Source organism: Rattus norvegicus, chromosome 1 (assembly GCF_021556685.1).
Source record: "Rattus norvegicus strain SHRSP/BbbUtx chromosome 1, alternate assembly SHRSP_T2T, whole genome shotgun sequence".
NCBI classification, from domain to species: domain Eukaryota; kingdom Metazoa; phylum Chordata; class Mammalia; order Rodentia; family Muridae; genus Rattus; species Rattus norvegicus.
In genome coordinates, this window is record NC_141534.1 from 260,455,751 (window position 1) to 260,476,331 (window position 20,581).

The 20,581-nt window shown below is 45.0% G+C and overlaps 1 protein-coding gene and 1 long non-coding RNA gene across 3 annotated transcripts in view; one reads left to right on the top strand and one right to left on the bottom strand.

The window, feature by feature from the left end:
* The window catches only part of Sorcs3 (sortilin-related VPS10 domain containing receptor 3), a 618,610-nt gene that overhangs the window by 13,006 nt on the left and 585,023 nt on the right, over positions 1-20,581 (top strand).
* LOC120100051 (uncharacterized) lies at positions 12,054-16,910 on the bottom strand. Of its 2 annotated transcripts, none has more exons than XR_015648224.1 (3): positions 15,466-16,910; positions 14,510-14,628; positions 12,054-12,287 (listed from the first exon to the last, which is right to left on the bottom strand). It is a non-coding gene; the product is annotated as an uncharacterized LOC120100051 (long non-coding RNA). The 2 variants fall into 2 exon arrangements; XR_015648223.1 differs by having other exon boundaries at positions 14,792-16,907.

A 20,581-nucleotide genomic window follows, 5' to 3' on the forward strand; every position in this document is an offset into this window, starting at 1 on the left:
TTCTACTCCAAATACCAAGCAGCAGGACAGACGGTGCAAATTCCTGACCAAGACCAAGCACAGAGGCAGGAGAAGACCGGCGAGGCACAGAGAAAAAAATTCCTTATTCCTCAGCCTTGTATTACATTTGGGCCTTGGGTGGGTTTGATGAGACATGTTGTGTGAGGAAAGACCATATGCATTATTCAGATTACTGACTGACTGACTAAAATGTTAACACTACCCAGGAACACCCTCACAAAATCATGATTAACCAAATATTTGAGTGCCCCGTGGCTTAGTAAATTAGTACATAAAGGTATCTGTCATATTAAGTTAGGAATTTTTCTCATACTTAAAGAATCTTGTTTTGGGGGTATTTAAACATCCCATGCCAGCAAATATAAATCACAGAACCAGGAATGGGTTACCTTTTTGTGTCATTTCCAAATGGGGTCACATTGACCCCAAGAATTACAGGAGATTGCCAGCACTGTACTAAAATTTGGCATCATGACCCTGTTGCTGAAAACACTAGATGCTTAAGTCATAGAACACAGAGACATCAAGTTGCTATTTAACTGCAAGCTCTGTCCCTATGGTGAGTGTTCATGATGCTAGAATGTGCTAAGCATGCTACTGGAGGAGAAAAGAAGGCTTCAGTCTCACCTACCTGTGAACAAAGTAAGCTACAGCAATGGCTGGCCTGAAAAGATAGGTCCATTGGCGTCATAGTGGCACAAACGCTCTGTGAGTAACCAACTACTTTCTGATTGGTTCTAAGGCCAATAAGATGAAACCATATCTATCTATATCTATATCATCTATATCTATATCTATATCTATATCTATATCTATCTATGTCTCTATGTCTCTATGTCTCTATCTATGTCCCTATGTCTCTATGTCTCTGTCTCTATGTCTCTATGTCTCTATGTCTCTATGTCTCTATGTCTCTATCTATCTATCTATCTATCTATCTATCTATCTATCTATCTATCTATCTATCTGGCACTATTACCTGGGCCTTTGGTTAGCTAGATCCTGAGCCCAGAGGAAAATACAATACAATTACACTGCTAAATTGTATCAAAATGTCTTCCAGTGACTTACTGATATTCACATAGATAAGAATATTCCTCAACCTCCATTAGAGAAACTTTCTTTTGAGGTAGGTGGCAGTTAACAGTGAGTCTGAGAACTGGTCACTGTGCAGAGAACAAAAGACTGTAGACTTCCTACTCAGCCCCAAATTGGACATGTGTATCTTACTCCAAGGCTCAAAGATCTTTTGTGGAAGGTGGTTGTTGTTGTTGGTGGTGGAAGATTGTAAGAGCTAGAGGTGATGAGTAACATCAAGAAAACTGTTTTCCGGACATAAAAAGACGCAACCATAAATGAGCTCACAGTGATTGTGACAGCCAGCACAAACTTCCACAAGCTCCAGCAAGATAAAATTCCAGCATACCTGGCAAGAAGGTGGTACGCAATCCCACCAAAAGTTAAGGAGCTAATAACTGTTGGTGTACTTTTTTGAGCTACTTTATTGGGTTCTTTTATCTATCATCCTTCCAACCTTATTCTACCCCAATCTCTTACAACCTCTTGAACACTAGGTAGGAACACTAGGTAACACTTCTAGAACAGAAGGTTAGAGGAGAAAGGAAACGTAGACCTCCTTAGACTACTTCCTGCTGAAGTGTTCCTTGGGGCAAGCCCATTCTCCATTGTCAGGGTGTCTCCAACCAGCAATCTGTCAAAACAATCCAGCAGTAGCAGAAGCAACAGCAGGGACCACCACCACTGCCACCAACAGCAGCAGCAGCAGCAGCAGCAGCAGCAGCAGCAGCAGCAGCAGCAGCAGCAGAAGCAGAAGCAGAAGCAGCAGCACCAGTAGGGGGAGCAGCAGCTGTCACAGGCCCTCTGAGGCTCTAGCATTTATACCCTCTAAAGAGTCCCCAGAATTCTTTTGAATGAAGGAGCCCAGTGGCTTTTAGGAGGGGACCCACGCGTCCAAATGACCTTTCAGTTCTATTTCTCAGAGGTGAGGAGTCATTCCTACTCAGGGTGTGTTCTTGGTCTTCACAATGCCTAACCCCCCTGATATTTGGGCATTTAACTGCATCTACCTAAAAGAAGATTCCTCTCTTCTTAGGCTTCCTTATAATGGAAGGAGCCATTGGGATCAGCATTAGCTTTTTCTGCCTCAGATCACATCACAGAAGGACCTCATGATATATTGGTGAGAATGTTGCTTTGGGCTTGGGGCTTTCTGGTTTGTGTTCCTTATTCACATGAACTTTTGTTAGTAAGTCACCTGCTTCTCAGGTCTATGGAACTTGAGCCTCATTGAGGCATAGGAGCTTAGTTTATAAATAAAAGTTGTGAGCGCTCCTCTTTAAAATTAGCCACATTATCAGCAAGGAGAAGGAGTTATGGCTTTCAAATTAGAAAATTCTTCTTTCAAGCATCGAAAGATTGGTCTTACCTAAGCCGATGTATTTCTATTTATTCTTTTACTAATTCATTCAATAAATTTGTTTGCTTTAGTGCAATGCTAATCAAGATATTTGACTTGTCTTGAATCCCCCACCCCCACTCCCAATCTGTAAAATGAAAAAAGAATGTTGCATAAACAAGCGAGGTCCCACGCCAGGACAAAGTAAATGTCAATCATCTATGTATTCATGGCATAGCAGCAGTCCTCTGGGGCCCCTTTTCGATTCAGTTAAATCAGAAAATGCACAGCATTTTGAACGGAACTTGGGTGATATGAACGCAAGGGACTGGTTTACAGCCCTCTTGTTCATTCTTCAGGGAGCAGGAAGTCCCTAACCCACAGATTTGAGGCTGGGCATAGCCCCCCTTTTCTTCTACCTTCTTCAATACAAGCGACTCATGCAACTCACAAACTCTGGTATGCAGACCCAGAGATTTGCATTCCAAACATGATGCACACTTTATTTCTAGTTACGTCTGATATAATAAAATTTCCAGATGGACGATAATTTGATGTTTGTAAAAAAACGATTTGTTCCACAACTTGACCTGTATTGATTGCTCTGTCTGTTTCCGTTCAGATAAAGGGTTATTTGGGGAGCACTTAGTTTGTGCCCAGGAACACAGCGCATGCAGAACCCCCACATGGTAGATCTTAACAACCCAAACCTATGGTTTCATGTGTGGTGAGCACATGTGGGACAGACGTTACATGGTAGAGTGTGAGGCAGGACACAGATTTGCTTGTGAGTATTGAGCAAGACTACCGTGAATTAAAAGTAAAATGAAATATTAAGAGTAGTGACATCATTATTTCAACAAGACCTAGTAGTGTGATTGAAAACAATGCCATCCCTTATTAGCAAGCCAGTGTCATTGGACAGGATGTGTTCTGATCTCATTTGAGATCCTGTTGTCTGTGTCTTGGGTAGCTAGGCTTGTAGGCTCGTAGCCCTGGGCAGCTTTGCTCTAACTTTCTCGCAAGGCATTTTGTTCTATCTTGTGTCTCTGTGTGTTTTGCGTTCCGTATAGACAGAAGAGACTTCCTCTTCTGCATTGACGCATGTTAGCTGGATATTCTAATTGTACTGACTCCATTCTCTCTGGGCACATTTTCTTCCATTTGTTTTACTCTTGGACCTGTATTCTGCTTCTGAGATTTCATTCTTTGTTGTGTGTGTGTGTGTGTGTGTGTGTGTGTGTGTGTGTGTGTCCTTGCTCATATTTGTACCAACATCATTTTAATCATTTTCTTTTAGCTCTCAAAAGATCTTGACTTGGAGGATAAATCATATGGTCACTCAGTATCAAGAGATGCATTTAAACCATCCCGATGGTCTGAAATTTTATTTCCTCTTTCCTTGGCTTGATGGTTCTTCTGGACATAAAACTTTAGGGTAGAGAAACAATGTGCCCTGTATCTGTGAAGAACTTTGGTTGCTTGGGTTTTTTTTTTTTTGTATCCTCTACTAGTTTTGTGTATATGTGTCCCCCCTTCCCATCCAGGGACCAATGAAGGTGAGAAAGAGGTATGGAAGTCCTGTGATGTTGTTCTGATGAAAAGTGTGCAGTTCTCTGATGAAGCCTGGCGCATTGACAATAGATTCAGGCAAAGTCTGCCCTGTTCTGTGAAGGTCATCACACTGAACACCATTGCCTCTTACTGTCCAGACACACTAGATATAAAATACACCCAGAACAGTAGGTGTGGGCTTTACTTCACACATCTGAAGCTACAGGACCACTCACTGTTCGGCACATATTTGTGTGTACTTCAGCTGTCAATGCTGGGCTCTTGGCAGTGCTTTGATGGGGAGGTATGTGGCATGCCAAAGACCTCATGGGGACATCGAAGTTCTCTGAGGAGAAGCAGAAGTAGAGCTGAGAAATCGAAGGAACGATGGCGGACAGCAGGGAGTTGAAGGGGAAACAATGGGATGTTCTAATCACATGGACTCTGTAGCAGGGAGCACGGTCCCTGAGGGGGTGAGAAAGGTCAGTGTTGTCCTCACAGTGACTTGGAGAATGTCTAGGAGAATGATGTGGTGGTGTGAATAGGAATGGTCCCCAGTAGACTCATGTGCTTGGATGCTTGGTCACCAGGGAGTGAGACTGTTAGGAGGTGTAGCCTTGTTGGAGGGATGCAGGAGGTGGGTCACTGGGGGGTGCTTGGAGGTCTCAGTTCCCTTCCTGCCGCCTGCTGATCTGGATGTTGAACTCTCAGCTGCTTCTCCATCACCCTGTCTGCTTGCATGCTGCCATGTTTCCTGCCATGATGACAGTGGGCTAAATTTCTGAAACTGTAAGCCAGCCCCAGTTCAATGTTGTCCTTCATAAGGGTTGCTGTGGTCATGGTGTCTCCATGCAGCAAAAGAAATCCCAACGAAGACAGATGGTGCTTAATTTACTTTAAAAGAATCACCCCGGATACCCTATGAGCTAGAGGAGCAAAAGGACGGAGGCTGGGAAAACATACTGTAGGGGTGGCAGTGGGGTGGGCAGGAAGACACCTACTGAAGGGACAGTTAGCTGTCCCACATGTAGTTGACCATGTGACTGCAATTCTTTACTCCTTTCTGTAGCTCTCTTTATCTTTGGGCATTTGCAGTATTGTAGGTGGGGTTTCTTCTCTAACTAACTTAGTTATTATTATTTAAAAATTATCAGTATACCTCTGCTTTATACAGGACTGGGGTTCGTAAGAATCTTTTTATATAAGAACACAATATACTTTGTATATATATATATATGTGTGTGCATATATATATACATATACATATGTGTGTGTGTGTGTGTGTGTGTGTGTGTGTGTGTGTGTGTGTGTGTATCCCAGTGCATTCTCCCTTCTCAGTCCTCCCGGCCCTGTGACAACGTGGGTAAGCAAAAGAAGAGGTGGAGTTGTGACGTGGCTATCACACCCATTCAAAGTGTTGTCAAGAGGCCTATGTGTTTGTATCATCAATCACATATCTGCAGCAACATGGGAAAAACATGCCAGGATTATCCTGGTCTGGAGGAGGATAAGGGACAAGCAGAACACGGACATTGTCAGCCCAGACCAGCTCAGCTGAGCTCGGCCTGGCTTTGTACAACCCCTGAGCTGAGCCCGGCTGCAGTCAGGTTCAAGCCCATGTTCCTTGACTATGTGTGAGGAAATATGGTTGAAGTCCTGGTTGTTTATTTGTAGCTTGCCTGCCTGCCTTCCTGCCTGCCTTCCTGCCTGCCTGCCTGCCTTCCTTCCTTCCTTCCTTCCTTCCTTCCTTCCTTCCTTCCTTCTTTTCTTCCTTCCTTCTTTCCTTCTTCCCTTCCCTTCCCCTTCCTCCCTCCCTCCCTCCCTCCCTCCCTCCCTCCCTCCCTCCCTCCCTCCCTCCTTCCCTCCCTCCCTCCCTCCCTCCTTCTTTCCTCCCTCCCTCCCTCCCTTCCCTTTTCTGTCCTTCCAGGAAACACTAACTGGTATGCAGCAGGTAAAATGGCCAGAACTTTAACAATAGGAAGCAGTACATTATTTTCGGAAACCTAATTCCGGTATGAGGCGTGGCTCACTTGTATTTCGGCTTTTAGCTTCTTGTGCACACACTCAAAGCTTGTCTTAGATAGATCTTTTTGATTGCTGCTTGCGCCGCCTCCCCCCCCCCCCTTTTTTTTATGATTCATGACTTCTCGTTCTGAAGCTAAACGGGGAAGTTCAGATTCACATTCTAAAAGAATGAATTTTGACCTCTTTCCCTTCTCAGTTTTCCTGAGCAGCCTAATCGGATTCCTGCAGTGCATTTCAGCTGAGTGGTGCCCAGGCCTCTCAACAGGGGCCTTCAAGGCCCACCACTCTGTGTTTTCTTGAAGAGTTCAAGTTAATTTTTGCCCTAACTGGGTAGATGGAATTTCACTTAAAAGTGGGGGAGAAATCTAGGGTCAGGGAATTTCCTTGGTTTAGACTGTATTTAAAACATATTAGTTCTGATAAAATATTTAGCTTTTAAACAACAAATTTAATATGGGGAATTGTGCTTTATTTATTAATGGCAGTTTCAGGAAGATTGGTAGGAGTTGTGTGCTAAAGTGCACTGTTGTGATTTTACAGAGTATAGTAATTACTGTAATATTTTGTTGAATTATTAATATCTACTGTGCCTGCAGGAACATGAGCTTCTGCAGTTGAATTCATTTCAAGAGTGCCTTTTCCTCTTCTGGTTTTGTTTGGTGTTTCTTTTCCTTTCTTGTGCACTTATGAATTTTTTAGAAAATGGAATTTGGGGCAGAGTTGATTATATTGTATGAAATGCCATTGTTACAACATGAATGTAGGCAGGCAGGAGAGGAAAGTCCTTCTCCCTGGACGATTCCTCTGAGCCAAGGAAGCCTGAGTTTAGCAGTGGATTGAGGGATGCCTGTGGAAGTTTACCTGGGAGGAAAGGGTTCATCTGTGTGTCTTTTTCTCAGTAACCGAGGACAAGGAATAGTGGGGAGTCTGTGTGTGTGTGTGCAGGAATGTGTGTGTGTGTGTGTGTGTGTGTGTGTACAGGATTGTGTGTGTGTGTTTGTGTGTGTGTGTATACAGGAATATGTGTGCATACAGGAATGTGTGTGTGTGTATACAGGAATGTGTATGTGTGTGTGCACACAGGAATGTGTGTGTGTGTATACAGGAATGTGTATGTGTGTGCACACAGGAATGTGTGTGTGTGTATACAGGAATGTGTATGTGTGTGCAGGAATATGTGTGTGTGTGTATACAGGAATGTGTGTGTGTATACAGGAATGTGTATGTGTGTGTGCACACAGGAATGTGTGTGTGTGTATACAGGAATGTGTATGTGTGTGCAGGAATATGTGTGTGTGTGTATACAGGAATGTATATGTGTGTGTGCAGGAATGTGTGTGTGTGTGTGTGTGTATACAGGAATGTGTATGTGTGTGTGCAGGAATATGTGTGTGTGTGTGTGTGTGTATACAGGAATGTGTATGTATGTGTATACAGGAATGTGTATGTGTATGTGCATATAGGAATGTGTGTGTGTGCAGGAATGTGTGTGTGTGTGCGTGCACACACACACAGGAATGTGTGTGTGTACAGGAATGTGTGTGTGTACAGGAATGTGTGTGTGTACAGGAATGTATTTGTGTGTGGGTGCAGGAATGTGTTTGTGTGTGTGTACACAGGAATGTGTGTGTGTGCATGTGTGTACACAGGAATGTGTGTGAATGTGCAGGAATATGTGTGTGTATGTGTGTGTGTACAGGAATGTGTATGTGTGTGTGCATACAGGAATATGTGTGTGTGCAGGAATATGTGTGTGTGTGTATGCAGGAATGTGTATGTGTGTGGGCATACAGGAATGTGTGTGTGTGTGTACTGGAATGTGTGTGTGTGTGTGCATGTGTGCACGGGCGCAGGAATGTGTGTGTGTACAGAAATGTGTGTGTGTATACAGGATTGTGTGTGAGTGTGTACAGGAATGTATTTGTGTGTGGGTGCAGGAATGTGTTTGTGTGTGTGTACACAGGAATGTGTGTGTGTGTGCATGTGCGCGTGCGTGTGTGTGTGTTGTATAGCTTTAGGCATAGTCAGTCTTCTGTACATGCAGTTGGTTCCTGTCCATGTTGAAACAACCCTGGTGTCCTTTATTACTTGAGTCTGTAATTGTTATATAGTATCTGATCTATGTTCAAGTGAGACCATTGTGAATGGTGGCGGTGACATGCTGAGAGCTTATAATTGTTACCTAGATGAGCTGAGCTCTGCATGGATCTGTGCTCAAAGGGACACCGAAGGGCAATCTTTTTGGTGATAGCTAAACTGAAATTGAAGGTCAGCCTTCTTACCGCCCACAGCTAGAGACCTAATGCCGGTATAAAATAACCGGCGTTTGAGATGCAGGCTTTCCTGTTTGTGTGATGGCAAGGATCAGCTGAAGTCCTGTACTGGAGAGGACATGGCAAGCTACAAGTGCACAGGCATATTTAGGGGCAGCTACTGTCATTAAATTATAGAGTTGCTAATGTTTGCGATGGGATTTTGAGGGAGAATAGGAAGGACTTTGGGCTTTTTTTAAAGTGAGAAATACATATAGTATTACTTTGGGCAAAGAATTGCCTTCTCTGAGGTCCCCTTGAAGTATAAATTATTTGTTGACAATGTTGCAGAACTAGAAAGAGTACAGAATGATCTATTCATGTAGAACTTTTGTGTGGAGTTGTGGAATTCTTACATCATCCATGCGGGCAAGCACAGATATCGGTGCGGCCGTGCTGTGTGAACGCTAACCATAAGGAGTAATCCCAGCCCAGTGCTTCGTGAACACATGATACTTGTGGTGATGGCCATAGTCTTTCGTAGCTGGGAACACTTGGACCAGAGGGGCCTTGCTTTGAACCTTAGATCTACCCGTGATCAGGCAGCCGTGTGTGTATGTGCTTTCCAACAAGGTACTATTAGCAGACCCCATTATCTCCCTTACAACATCAGGATAGTAATCTCTGTTTTGATGATTATTTTTGCCTGTCTAAATTCTAAGCTTAAAGTGCTTGGCAAGCTGCCTACCCTGATGGTAGGAGATATTCCCAAGTAGGAATATGTGGTCATTATCAGATAGAGAGGTCCTGAAGCTTAGCCTGGCCTCCCTGACAGTGGGCATGCCTCTGACGAGGCATTTTTTAGTCTTCTAGGAGTTTAGTGTGTTAATGTAGATGAAAGGTATATTGTTTGCTGTCTTGGAGGTCTCTGGCATTGGAAGAAGAGAGAGCCCTGCAGAGAAATTCGTACTACAGGGGACAGTCCAGCACTTGTCAGAGGAACCAGCCAAGGTTTATCCACAACCTTCCCTTTGTCTCTAATCTGAGGTACTGGTTGTTCACAACTCCATTTCAGAAACACTTTTCAGTAGACAAGGATTGTTTCTACTTATAGGGCGCAGTGCAGTGACACCGTACCCTAGTGTGACGGTTAGGTCAGGATGACGACCATTTCTGTCTCCTCATGTGTATTTCATTTATTTGTGTGTGGGAAACTTTGAAGTCTCTTTTCTAGCTGGTTTGAGAGATATAATAAATTATGTAACCTGTGGTCACCCCCATGCGATGTGGAATCCTGGTAGTTACCCCTCCTATTTAATTGTGTTCTCAGCTGTTATCGAACCTCTGCATCTCTGCCCTCCTCTTACTTTCCCAGCCTCCTTATTCAATGCCGTTTTCCTCTAGGATTTCAATGTAGGAAGGAGAGCATGTGACAGAGATTTGTGTGCTTATCTTATTTCACTCGATAATGTCTTCCAGTTCCTTCCGTGGTGCTGCAGGTCCATTTTTATAGCTAAGTCATGTTCTATTGTACGTACCATATTTTCTTTTATCCATTCGTCTGCCATTGGCTACAGTAGCAGATTCCTTACCTTAACTCATATAGATAGTGCTATAGTAAATATGGGGATATAGGTATATCTTTGATATACTAATTTTATTTCCATTGGATAAATAAATGCCCAGTAATATGTATAACTAGATCATACATAGTTCTATTCTTAGTTTTAGAAGAGCCCTGATATTCTTTTCCACAGCAGCTAAAATTGAGAACTATTCAGATATTCGTACTCATGTATGTAAGAAACGTAATTCAACGATTAAACCATTGAACTGTCCAGTTAAAATGGGAGAATGATTGAAATGTGTTCTCCAAATGAAGACATACAAGGAGTCTGGGGAGATGCCTCCCCTGGGGCATATAGTGGTGGTCTCACAAGCTTGGGGACTTAAGTTCTGATTCTCAGCAGCATGTGAAAGCCATGTATAGCAGCATGGAGCTGTTACCCTAGTGTTGGGTCGTGGTGAGGTAGAGGAGGTGGATTCTTGGAGCTCTCTGGCCAGTCAGCCGAGCTCCAGGTTCACAGAGAGTCCGTCTCATAAAATCAAGGTAGAGAGTGATTGACTGTGACACCCGATGTCCTTCTCTGGCCTCCGTAGGTGCATGCACATGTGTAAAAGTTCATACTTACACATACATATAACACACACACTACACACACACACACACACACACACAAACACACACACACACACACAAAGTTCTATACACATTTTTTTAAAAAAGGACAGAAATGGTCAACGAGTATAGGAAGATATGCTCAAAATCACACCCTGCATAGAATGGCTATTATTAAAAAGACAAATTAAATGGATACTGATGATGAAAACACAGAGAATTATCCAGTCCCTTTAGATGTTCCTTCAGAGATGGGAGAGCACAACTTCAAAGGACAGCGGGTGGCTTGAAACTGGGGCAGATGATGCTCATCTACACAGCGACGCACCTTGTGCTCAGCTGTCCTGACATCACTAAGACAGATTGCTTGTTATCCTGTTTTCAGATTTTAGCCGAAACTTTATCTTCTTGCTTTTTATAGTCTGTCCTGACTGTCTGTGGGCTGATCACTGTTTCTTATGCATTTGCAGCCAGAAGATAAGGGCCACTATGGGCTAACATTTAGCCAGGGTGGAACTTCAGAGAAGATGAGAAATACCTCAGGGCTTGGGTTACTTCTCAACATGAGGGTCTGTACCAACCATTCGCCTGAAGCAAAACGAGGAAAGCAAGGGGTGCAAAGGGCTATCTGTGTTCACCCACTGTATCCCCTTCCCCACATTGTACCTCTGCTGAACAACTTCTTCTATCCTAACTGTCCCTAGGGAACATCCTAAGGAAAGGACTCTTATCTCCATTCTTATTTCTTCAACAGTGTTTAAGAAGCCTTTGCAATTTTAAGTTAGATCATCGAACGGTCAATGAAGGTCTTGTGTACACATTGGGGCTGTTTTGAGAGGTGTTTTAGATTGGGACATATAAATTCATACCTGTGCTGTTTGCTCATTCTTTTCCAGCTGTCAGGTAGAGATGGGCTGGTATCAATGGCCAGAGATTTCTGTTTTTTAGTTTTTTCCTATCTGAGCTTTGCCAAGCTCCTACAAGGTGAGAGCCAGTGCTGGCTCCAATCTCTGCTGGTCAGATGCTTCTAAGAGGATTTTCTTTGGTTTGGTAAAAGGGGACGTGGGAAGATTACTGCTTTGTCCTTTCCCTTCACATTGACTTTATTTATTTCCATGTCTTAAAAATGCCTAATATGTCACTGTCACCTGAATCATTTTAAGTGTATAACTCAGTAGCACTAATGGCACATACATTGTTCTGGAACCACTGTTACTATCTGATTCCTTCATGCAGCCATAGCTCTTAAACACCTAGGAGATGATTCTTACCATTCTGTCTCTCTCAAGGCAGCTGAATTCTCTTCTCACTCTCCGTGCTAGCACTTGGATTTTCCAGCTCTTCCCTGAAGCCTTTCCCCATCCCTTTGCTAGCCATTCTTTTTTTCCTTTGTTCCTAGAAGAGGATCATGAGGTTGGCATATAGGGGAAGCTTGTGGAGTGCTGAATTTAAGACATAGGTATCTTACCACCGAGCGCACGTTTCTCAGACTTGTCATTGACATTAAAGGACATGATGACTGGCTAGGCAATTATGCTTTGAACATGCAGTCTGTTCTAGTTATGGTTCTTATTGGTCTGCTAAAACACCATGACCAAAAACAATCTAGGGAGGAAAGGGTTTATTTGGCTTAGACTTGTACATCATAGTCCACCGTTGAAGGAAGTCAGCACAGGAACTCACTCAAGCAGGGCAGGAACCTGGATTCAGGAGCCGATGCAGAGGCCATGGAAGGATGCTGCTTACTGGCTTGTTCATCATTTTAGAGGGTTAGTCCATTACCATCATAGCAGGAGGCAGACAGAGAGGTGAGCAGTATCTGGGAGCTGCACATCCCGATCTGTAGGCAGCAGATAAGAATAAGGGACTGAGCCTGGAGTGAGCTTTGGAGACCTCAAAGCCAACCCCCAGTGACACACTTCCTTCAACAAGACCCCGCCTACTCTAACAAGGTCAAGTCTCCCAATCCTTTCAATCTTTCTCAGTTTCACTCCATGGGGTCTAAGCATTCAAGAGTCTGAGCCCCTGGGGCTATCACAGAGACCTGCTGTGAATGGTTTCTAAACTATGATAAGCTGGTTCCTAACTGTGTCTCCACACTTAAGGAGTTGACTACAATTCCACTCCACTCTTGGTTTTCTGGGAACTTGAAATCTACCCAACAGTAGGGCCAAAAGGAGTCCTTGGAGTCAAGAATCACTAGTGACTGGAAGTCCTCGACATAGGCATACTGATCTTGGGACTTTGCCTTGTGCCTTTTTTATTTTCCTGTCTCAGCGACTTTAAGAGCTGGGACGAATTACTTTCTACTTTATGGATGAGGAAACTGTGAGGAAAAGAGTTAGACTGTGGGGTTCATGCCATGTTTAGCAGCAGGGTGGAGGCCAAACAAGGCAAAAAAGCCTTTTAGGGTGTAAGGCTGTTGAGTCTCCTACATTAATCATACAGAAGTCGAAGCTTAGAGTGGGGGTTGGGAGAGGCCAAGAGGCTGGAGGCAAGGAAATCAGCTCTATGTCATTCAAGCTTGTTTTGATCTGATATCATTCCTGGACAGCACTTACTGAGCCCCTAGTGTGTGCCTGACGTGAAGTGTGACCTTCTCCAGCATCTGATCAATCCTCATGGAGACTTGATGAAGTTTCTTGTGAGGTAAGCCTTGTGGTAAAGAGAAGCACCCAAGGCCTGGTGGCTTCAGTAACCAGGCCCAGCACTACAAACAAGGTGTGGCTGATGACCACAGCATGCCTCATGGGGGCCCCTTACCTGACCTGAATTCTCCTGGATGCTAGGTGCAGAGCCCACTTCAGTTTCTCCTCTTTCCCCATTGGGCACACCTGTGCCCCTGTTCTCTTAAACTGCTTGGCTGTGTGTGTTTCTAGGTGAGTAACAGGATGAGGAGAACTGGGGGTGAGGTGAACCCGTATGTGTGTATGGGGGCAACCAAGGGGAGGTAGAAATGGAGGGTGGAGTCAGGGTCACAGAGGCATGGTCTAATGACATATTTGCTCTTAGTGTCTGTAATTATAGACAGACTTTAGTCATGTTCAATAAGGGAGACGTGTAATTAAATAGCAGTCACATTGATCAGCCTCAGTGCGTCAGCAAATGCTGTCTCCCTGCGTTGCAGGATGGACATAGAGGCTCAGAGAGGTGTAGCAGTTCCCATGGGGAAACCAGCAGAAATTGCTTCCTGAAGCAGAAGTCCACATTGCCTCTCTCCTTCTGGTTCTGGAGTCGGTTGGTCACCATGCTCTCCCTCTGCCTGAATCGATCTCACCAGCAGTGCCTCTTGCCTGCTCCCTCTCCTGCACAGTAGAGGTTCTCTCCATCATTAGAGCAAGCAGTGGGGGTCTGCTGTGATTAAAGGAAGCCAACAGGGGAAGCAGAGCAGAGCAAGGGGGGGAAGGCAGCCGCCAACAAAATATCTCATTTCCCACACAAACTCCCTAACAGCTCCCCCCAGTCTATCTGCTTTCAAGGGGAGCTGCTGGCATTAAATACAGCAAAGGGAAACCCCATGGGTCAGTGGGGAGGCCAGTTATTAAGTCACCTTCAGGGTGCTTGAATGGGGCTTTACTCCTTCCCCGCCCCCCTCCCTTGCAGTGCAAACACTGATCAAATATCAAGAGGCAGAAGAGAACTCAAAGGTCATCTAGTTCAGTGTCTCCAGGTCACAGGGTCTACCCATTGCCTGACCCTCCAAGTATCTCCTGACACATTCTTACATGGTTCTCCTCTCTATCCAGTATTTGCCAGACCAGTGCTCAGGTAGGGATGGGGGAAACCAGAAATGTCTAACAAGAACAGTGACCACCCAAGCCTGTTGTCATTTACATTGACTCCGGAAATGTCTAATTAATTCATTTGTCCAATTAGCCCCTTGCTCTCTGAAACGCTTTCTTTTGGTTGCTGAGCAACCAGGATAGACTTTCAGCATACACAGGCCACTGCTGAGTGAGCCAGTAGCTTTTCCCTTTACCCTGGCCACCCCAGCTTTCTCCTTTTGTATTTTTCTGGTGTTCGGTAACTAAGAGCGCACCAGCCACTCCCCAACCTTCTCACCTTCCCGAGGCCTCTGGAATGTGCTGGCTGTGCGTCTGTAGGTAATTTTTACTTCAGGCAGTCAGGCATTTGTCACAGACAAGGAGAAAGGTGGAGCTTGCGGGTACTCAGAGGTACATCTGCAAAACAATGCATTGAGCTCTGCTGACTCAAGGCTTGAGAAGACCCTTTTAGGTTCAGGGTCAAGGGTGGGCCCAGAGGTGTAGGGAGACAAGTGGTAGAGTGGCTTTGGGTGACAGGCTATTAGCGAGTGCAGTTTGGCCAGGCCGTGAGGACATTTACCTTTTGACCAGATCCCAGCCTGGAGTGCACTGTGAACAGTTAACCTGAGGGGGGATTTTAAGGTGGGACTGAAAGGGGTAGAGTCAGCCCAGGAGGGCAGCCCAGTCCCTTGAGGGATCCTTCCTGAAGCACAGTGCACTCCTTTTCAAGGAGAGGAAGTACTGCTGGCCGCTTCAGGGAATTTGTAAGCCAGACGAAGCTCACGCTTCTCTACATCTCTCAGCAGAGGACAGCAAATCTGCAAAGCCCCAGGGTCTCAATTTAGCACATGGCACCTTTTGGTGCTCCGGGTAGAGTCCTTGTCTATTAACTTGGTCACGCGATCCACACAAAATTACTTAAAATAGTTCAGCTTTCTTTGGGAGCAGGAAGTGGCTTAGGCAGGCTGCTCCGTGACGAGCAAGCAGAAGGTCTGAGTTCGATCCCCAGCGCTGATGGATGAAGCCAGGCCTGGTGGTGCATGCTTGTAATCAAAGCTCTGGGGCGGCAGAGACCCTAACCCGTAAGCCTCAATTCTAATGTGACTCCCTGTCTCGAAAAGCTAGACTGCTCCCGAGGAACGATAGTGGAATTCGGCCTCTAACTTATAGATGCAAGTGTGTACACACAACATACACACACACACACACACACACACACACACACACACACAATTGTACACATGAATACACAACTGGCTTTGCTTCCAAATGCTTGAAGTTGGCAGAGATGATTTGCTGAACTCAGGGCTCTTGGCGTATGGCTTTGCTTGCTCCTTGGCCTCTGTGTTCTGCTAGGGGCATGTGCTTATGTGAGGAACAGCCGCACAGTTGCTCCTTCTCAGAGATCGCACTGTTGTGGAGGTGGAGTATCAAGGAAGAACCCAGTTCGCCAGGTCCCTCAGTGTTATGGCGAAGGAGCGATGAGAGGAGCTACTGCTAGGACACATTCCTGCCAACATGGCAACAGCTATTGTAATATTCTTGGGGGCTGTAGAGTATTCTGGGAGCGTAGCCCTCCGGCCATCTGTCTTTCTTCTTAAACATGCCAAGTGGTTTGGTTAAGACCACGCTGACATCTGAAAATACTGCCTCCTGCTCTCTACTATAAACAAGAGAGCGGTTACCCCATCTCTAGGCATGTGTGGGCACAGAGGAGAGTGTGTCAGGCTTCCTGGATGGAGAAAAAGGCTTCCCTTTGAAGTTAGTTCATGAATAACAATGAAGGTTGTACAAGTGTGCGTTCGCCGTATGTGGACTTGGCATGTGCTGTGGACTGGAACTTTCTGGAAGAGGAAAATTTCTGGAAAACCAGCTGCTTGTACATGGGAAAATCACCATGGCACCGTCCACAGCTCCAGCCCCAACACCCTCCTGTGGGATCAAGCAAAATCCTTTATGGAAAGGGCCTGCCTAATTCCTTGGTACTTGCCGCATGGCCATCCCTCAGTTATGCTGAACTGCCAGGGGGCAGAGAAAGTTCCAGCCGGAGACATCACCAGATCCTGCCTAGGTAACCTGTCTTGCCAAGGTAAATGTCTGGCTTTACTCATGAGCATTCTCTTCTGTGCATGTACTAGCCATGGCCAACCCTGCTTCGGGATCAGTTGAGGTCAGGCACATCCTGGGTGGTTTGGCCACAGACAGTTGCAGTGGTTTCCAGGGATGACTTGTTGCTCTGCTGCCTGCTACTCAAAGCACAGCGATCGAAGTTTGGTTTTGTCGTTTGTTTGTTTGTTTAAACGAGACACACAGACGTCAAAGCTTCTGCTCAGGAAGAGCCCCTGGCTTTTTTATTCAGTAGCCATTTTCTACTTGACACTTGGGTGGATGAAGCTACTGTCATCTCGGGTCTTTCTAGACCAGAAGGTGTGGTCTCTTCATGCTATGTCTCTTTGATTTTTCCTTTGATTCTTTGGCTGAAAAGTGATTTTTGTCTTGGTGAGGTCCAATAAATACGTTCTTTTCCAATTTGGGCTGCCAGCGTCCGATGTGGAGGACTGGGTCTTTCCTTCCTCACCATCCACTGAGTGATTTGCTTTCCCGTTTTCTGGAAGCACCCACAACTTATCATTTCCCTCTCCTCTTGGGTAAGGAGGCAGGTCCATCTGGTGCCAGATTTCATTCAACCCTGCAACAATCCCTCCTTTATGACATCATTGCTCATCACCATGGAAACATTTCGCCAAGTCACAGAGACTGGATTGTGGCATCATAGCATCAGGCAGCATGGGAGGAGGGGGGAAGGGAGGTTAGGAATAGATTGAAACTTCTCGGGTGGAGGAAAGGCCCGTGAAATACCCAAGAAAGGATTTTTCTTTTAGGATCCTTGAATGTAGAGCGTAATTAACCAGGGGATGCTGGAGCAAGCCTCATACACGAGGAGAAGGAAGAGGAGGAAGGAGGAGGAGGAGGAGGAGGAGGAGAAAGGAAAGGAAGAGGAGGAGGAGGAAGGAGAGGGGAGAAAGAAGAGGAAGTGGAGGAGAAAGAAGAGGAAGAGGAGGAAGAAGGAGAGGAAGAGGAGGAAGAAGGAGAGGAAGAGGAGAACAAGGAGGGGAGGAGGAAGAGGAAGAGGCAATGAGGAGGAGGAGGAGAAGGAAGGTGAGGAGGAGGAGGAAGAGGCAGAAGGAAAGGAAGAGGAATAGGAGGAGGAGTAGGAGGAGGAGTAGGAGTAGGAGGTCATCTCTCTGGATTATCAATCTAGGACTCTGACCCTGCTCAATATGGGTCAAATGAAAATGAATAATTTTTATGAGACCTGTACTGTGTAATTCTTATTTGATACTCTGAGAATCTCCGTGGACTGTTGGATGATGGAGGTTAAATAACCTTCCTGGGGTTACACAGAAAAGTGTCAGAGCAGAGACTTAGAGGCAGAAGATATGAACTGTGCTCTTAAGCAGCTTCTAGCTTTCTCTCTTGTCTGTCTCTGTCTCTCTCTTTCTCTCTCTTCTCCCTCTCCTCCCTCCCCCTCCCTCTCTGAGTGTTGTGAGTGTACTAGTGAGTTAGTGTGTGGGTCTATTAGTATGTATGTGTGAGTGAATGTGAGTGCATTACTGAGTTAGTATGTATGTGTGTGAGTGTATTAGTGGATTTGTGAATGAGTGAATACATGTGTTTGTGATTGTATTGGTGTGTGTGTGTGTGTGTATTAGTATGTGTGTGAGTATTTTAGTGTGTAATGTATGTGGAGTACCTAATGTGTATTAGTGAATGTGTGAGTGAGTGTGAATATGTTTGTGAGTGAACTAGTGAGTTAGTATGAATGTGTATGTGCGGTGAGTGTATTAGTGAGTTATTGTATGTGAGTGTGTGAGTACATAAATTAAATATATATACGCAGGCACATGTATGCAATAAAATATTATTCGTAGTTAACATTGCAATAGAGATAAAGAAATCAAGCATATGCATCAGTGAGAAGGTACCAGAGAGTGAGCGCGGACTCACGATAGTAATTTGGACCCAGGTTTGATGTGGGACAGGCACACTTGTGCATAAGGTGTACATTTATTCATGCACGTCTGAGAATTCAACTAGGCTCCCCTGCTAGCTCCTCTCCCTTACTCCCCTGCCTGGGTTCCAGCTTCCCACACTTTCCTCCTGTCTTCCCCTCCTCTACTGCAGTCTTCCTCCTAGCCTCCTCCTGCTGTGCCTGCCCCATACCTTTCTATGGGCGTGCCTGTGCGGTGGCAGTGAGATAGGACATTCTCTGTCTCGTATGATGGGTTATCCAAGGACCAGGCTAGATCTACAAATAATGGGTAGTACTCCCTTTTCCAGCGGATAGTCCCCTTTTCCGGGGGTGGGGTGGGTGGGAGACCACCATTACCACCACCACCACCACCAACAACAAAAAAGCTAGGCTTTTGATGGTTAAACTGTTGTTTTGCTGACTTTTCTTATCCAGCTTTGGCTGCTAAATGGATAAATAACAAATGGGTCTTAAAATGGTAAAGAAAGAAAACAATAGGCAAACCAGAGCAAATGGCTAAGCGTGTATAGCACAGGACTTGGTTGCTGCTATCGCTTGTGTTAGCTTTCTGCTTCTCAGGCTCTGACGCTGTGGGCTTTGCTATCTCTGGGAGCTGCTATTCCCAGTTCCCACTCGGTATCTCCATTGGCTACATGCAGTCCACAGGAACCTGCAGTCCTGCCTGTCACCTTTTCCCTGGCTCTTCTCAGTCTCTGTAGTATTTGCTGCATGAATTCAAGGCCCCCTCATTGTACCACTCTGAGGTCTTAGCATTGGACAGCTCTCTCTCTTTGGTCTGCAAATAGACTTGCAGACTTTGCTGAGCACCTTGCTGATTTGAGCTCTGCTATTATATTGCTGTGGGGTGTGTGTGTGTGTGTGTGTGTGTGTGTGTGTGTGTGTGTACATGCATGTGTGTATGTGTTTGCATGTATGTATGTGTTTGCATTTGTGTGCATGTGTGTATGTGTTTGTATGTGTGTATGCATGTGTTTTGATTAGTAGCCATATTTAATGCATTTACAATCCATGGGTGTCTGTCTGTCCTAGGATGTATAATAACTCAAATGATTATTGGTGGGAGCTACTGGACCTGTCATAATGGTTCTATCAGAATCATTTATGACTGGCCTATAGAGAACTACTAAATGACTTTAAAGCTTCTTCTATTTCAAGTGATCCACGTGGGAGCCTTATGAGGGGTTGGTTAAAGCCATAGGCTTTGTAAGAGTTTGAATGGTGGTTTAGCCTCCTATAGTTAGGCTATTGGACCACTTATTACATTCTCTGCATTTTGACGTCTTCACTGATGAAATGAGTATGCATCTTAGTACCTACCATGGGGGTGCTGGTGCTCAGAATTGTTACGACGCACCTGGGATGTTACTTCCTCATGTCTGTCACATAGTATCCTTAAGTGGCCACATGTACCATTTGCACTTTTTCAATATGAACAAAGCTTTTTTCTATCTCAGTAACACACTTGAAATATCTAAACACAGATGATATCTGTGCTTTCCTGAATTGGAAGCTGGAGTCACAGCAATTGGCATTTTAATTACACCTCATTCACAAGCACCGGGATTGAAGGAGCCTAATTCCAGCCAGGAACCGGTTCTGAGGTTCCTAAGATAGTGGAGATGTTTTCTTACATGACTCTGACACCTCAGAGCAGATGGACTCTTCTGCCTCAAATAGCAGTGATCTTGAGATGGGACTAGTCCCGGAGAGGGAACTTCTGCATGGCTGTGTGAGGAGACATGCTTGCATGCTGGCTGGTTGAAGGAGACAGCTCTCTCTGCGGCAGGGAGACACATCACAAGACAGTTCTGCCATGGACATCTAGCTCTTTGATCTTCCGGAATCCAGTTCATCCTTTTAGTCCCTGAATTCTCAGATGGTGAGAAGTAAAAGGTGGTGGCTACAAGATTCTTTTCTCCATTGTTTTTACTGATGTCTATGTATGTATACACACATGTGAGAACACATAGTTAAAATATTTTTATTATGGTAAAATACACAATAAAAATAAATGTGCCATTCCTTATCCCTACTCAGTATCGAGAGTGGAAACCAGAGCCTTGCACATGCGGGACAAGCTGTCTCCCACTGAGCTGTATCTGTCTGGTTTTTAACAATTTCAGTGTATCTTGCTTAGTGGTATTAAATATACTCACAATGGTATGTGGTTATTATCATCACTCGCCTAGAACCCAAAATGCTACAAAACGTGTGAGTGCAGGCACGGGGACCCTTGTGTGGATTTGGCGCCATGCGGCTTTGGTTCCTGCACAGGATTCTAAAGTAGTATCTATAACATTACATTTCGGCTGTACC